The sequence below is a fragment of the Echinops telfairi genome, unplaced genomic scaffold (assembly GCF_000313985.2).
Source record: "Echinops telfairi isolate 266 unplaced genomic scaffold, ASM31398v2 ScPeMD7_2291;HRSCAF=2852, whole genome shotgun sequence".
NCBI classification, from domain to species: domain Eukaryota; kingdom Metazoa; phylum Chordata; class Mammalia; order Afrosoricida; family Tenrecidae; genus Echinops; species Echinops telfairi.
The window spans coordinates 21,345,623-21,349,149 of record NW_022106189.1 but is presented as its reverse complement, the minus strand read 5'-3'; the positions used below and the strand labels follow the sequence as shown (position 1 = coordinate 21,349,149).

The 3,527-nt window shown below is 55.9% G+C and overlaps 1 long non-coding RNA gene across 1 annotated transcript in view; it reads left to right on the top strand.

Annotated features, from left to right (window-relative positions):
- Positions 1-3,202: 3,202 nt before the first annotated feature.
- The window catches only part of LOC123522097, a 5,154-nt gene continuing 4,829 nt past the window's right edge, over positions 3,203-3,527 (top strand). The window contains exon 1 of the long non-coding RNA XR_006680399.1: positions 3,203-3,381. This is a non-coding gene — a long non-coding RNA (uncharacterized LOC123522097). The remainder of the gene's footprint in view (positions 3,382-3,527) is intronic.

Genomic DNA, 3,527 nt, shown 5'->3' with positions numbered 1-3,527 from the left:
GGAGGGTGAGGGAGAGGCAGTCCCACACTGTCACACAGGGTCTCTCTGAGTCAAAGTCCACTCAACGTTCCAACAACAAGGTAGTTCCACGACTCAGTTTCCCCCACATGCAAAATGTGAATTAACATACCTACCCACAAGCAAACGCTATTCAAATGTACTCTGTAAAACTGCACAGGTTTCTCAAAAACAACAAAAATGAAATGAATTAAAACTTTAATTGTATGAGGCTACACATTCTTACATAAAAAAAAGAACCAACCAACCATACTTAACAGCATTGAAAAAAAGTTTTGCTTTTTGATCAAATGGATTTTAGATTTTTAAGAAAAATTTCCAAAATCCAATATCCAGGATCCGAAGGGCCTATTTTGGAGAACTGAATTTGCCTTTACAGAGTGCTCACCGACTCCAAACCATCTTGGAAACACATTGTTTGAGACAAATGCATGAAAACAATCGCCGGCCTCCTTGCAAACAGACTAATGTCCCACTTTCCCAGTCACACTTGGGGGAAAAAAAAGGCACAAACAGAAAGGAACAGGCAGCCATCCAGCTTCAAAAGACACCAGGAGCCTCCCTCTTGAAGCCGGAGGAGCTGGGGTGTGGACGGGATACCTGGGCGCCACACGGAGCTCCTGCCCTGATCATGCTGGCTTCTCCACCCTGGCTGGTATTCCCACCTTACTGATGAGAAGACTGCGGCTCAGAGGAGCTACAAATGTGGCCAGGAGCTGAGAGAATCAGGAGAGAGCCAAAATTCCCATATAGATCCTCAAATCCTGGCTCTTTTTGTCCCCGCTGCAGCGTGATGACATGAGGCCACCTGGGAGCACCTGGCCGAGAGAAGCATTCGTTACCAGTGACATATCCCCCTCTCCCCATCTGGAGCAAAGGATTCATCTGGCTTTTCCCACCTGGGTCACCAAGGTGCTGTCCTGTCTGACAAACACCCAAGGCCTACAGCGGGGCTGCCTAAGAGGCATCTCAGAACATTCAGGAAGGAGCTGGGGCATGCCCAGGAGGGAGGCTAGAGAGAATGCAGGACATTCCCACAGCAGTCAGGGACGATAGCCCTACACCAGTGACCACCTGTCAGACGCTGGGTTCAGCCCTTCACAAGGGCCCTAAGAGCCATCCATTTTCCAGACAAGGAAAGTGAGGCATGGAGCAGCAATGGCTGCCTGCAGTCAGGCAGTCTGGACACGATTTGACAACTGTCCAGCGTCTAGTCTTGCTAGTAGCAGTGTGGGCTGCTGAGCTCCCTGGTAAAGTGGAGATGAGAACTATCAGCAACGGAATACATTTCAAGGTTTTTGTTTTTTAAGGTTCACTGGGACACTTTTCTAATGTTGGCATGAGGGAGGGCAGACAGGCAGGCAGGTGTGAGAGGCCTCTATGCAGTCATCCTGGCAGTGTGGCTCTGACACCAGTGACTGACTTCTGGCAGCGGGGCCTGGCTGTGGCCTGCTCCTCATCTTGCAGTGACCCTAGAGGGCAGGAGGGAAGTGCCCAGAGGGTGGCGAGGCCTCTCTCCCAGAGTGTCTGGTGGACTCAAATCACTGCCCTGTCAGGTAGCTAGCTGAGTGTGTAACTACTGCACCATCAAACCCAAACCAACCCAGCGCATTGCCGTCAAGAGAATTCCGACTAACAGCAACCCTATGGAGCAGCGGAGGACTGCCCCACGGGGATTCCAAGGCTGTCATTTTTATGGAAGCAGAATCCCACGTCTTCCTCCACTCTCAGCTGGTGGCCTGAAAAATCTCGCCAATGACGTGTGAGAGGCTAAGTGAGGTGGCAGCGAAGCCATACTGCTGCGTGCCAGCCAGCTAGGGCAGGCGATTCCTTACCACGGTGATGACTGAGGTTAGGAGACCCACAGGAGACAAAGCCACGGTCCGGGCCCCGACCAGGTGCACCCATCCCTTGTGCTATCCCAGGGAGCCTCACACCACCCCCCAAAGGGGAGAACCCTAGCTCCATTTTGAAGGCCAACAAACTCAAGTCAGAGAGGTTAAGCAACCTGCCCCAAATCACCGAGCAGGCAAGTGGTGGGCTGGGATTTGAACCCACATCTGTGGAGGGCAGGAGTGGGCAGGAGAGAGAGAGGCTGAAAAGACCTCCAGATAGTGACTGGGGGGCACACTGTCTCCCAGAATCCCGTTCCAGGTACAATGGGGGGAGGGTCTCTGAGCAGCAGTGACTAGGGCTGGGGATGGAGGAAGTCCTGTCCCCCCACCCCTGCCCCAGGCCAAAACTCAGAGAGTTCATGTGACCAGGGAGTATTGGCCCAGAGCAGACAGCGCACTGCACTGGCCCCCAAAGCCTGGGCCCTCACTGAGCTTCATCTGACCCCATAGGCATTTCTGTTCCAGCCGCTCAGGGGCAGGAAGAGGAGGGGAAGCCCACCCTGCTGGGCTGTAAAAACTTGCCCTCCATGGGATCTCACTGTCCAGCGCCTCCCACCCTTGGATGTCAGGTGGGCCTTAAGTAAGCTCTGCAAGGAAAACTGAGGGGCTCCTGCCCCTAACCCTGGGAGGGGCCCAACCTGTGGCTAACTGGCTCAGAAATGCTACCAGGGTGTGTGACACAAGACTGCCCTGGGATCCCCATCTTCCCTTCTCTACAGCAGGGTCAGGAGTCAGGAACGCTGCCACTGTTGCTTATACACACTCACAGCTGTACATCCAAGCCTTGCCCAGCTTCCAATGCCCTGCCATTCCAAGACCCTTGGGCTCCAAGCTTCTGCAAAACCAGCGTCCCCTCCACAGTGGGAAACTCTGCCTTCTGGGGCCCTGCCCCAAAGCCCTCACCTGCTCAAGTCTGAGATACCCCTGGCCCCTGGGTCACATGACCGCTGCTTCCTGAGCCCCCCAGATTGCGGCTCCGGGTTCTGTGTCAGGCAGTAAGGTCTTTGAAGGCAGGGGCTCAACATCCCAGGTGCCAGAAGGCATTGCCCAGGGGTCCCTGTGTTCAACCTGTACACACTGATGGAGCGCTTGCCCCACCGACTGAGAGCAGGGTGCCAACGCCCCCGCCCCCTTCCTGGCTCGCCTCTCCACACCAGGGGGCCTGGGTGTGGATAGGCCCGCAGAGCCCCTTGTGCCAGCTGCCCTTCCAGCCCCTCCTTGTGTCTCACCCAGAGCCCAGTGTCCTCTGCTGGTCTCTGGCCACAGCTCCACAGACGACGTGAGTTTCAACGGGGTAGGGTCTGGCCACTTCTCCAGGGGTCTAGGGGTCGCAGGCTGAGCGCGCCCTTCCGCGACCCCACCCCAGCATCCAATTGGCCATCCCACTTCCCAGGCCACTTGGCCTCTTCAACCAGCGAGAAACTTCTCCCACCCGGAGAGGCGACCGGATTGCCCCAGTGAACAGGAAGTGAGGTCCCCGCGAGGTTCCTCTGGGAGCTCAGGATGAGAGGGAAGGGGCCCTGGGTTCCCTTTCGGGGTCCTGAGCCGAAACCAGGGAGTCGGGGACTCCCCAAGGGGCCGCTCCAGAGTTCGCTCTCAGTCCTCTGGGACGCC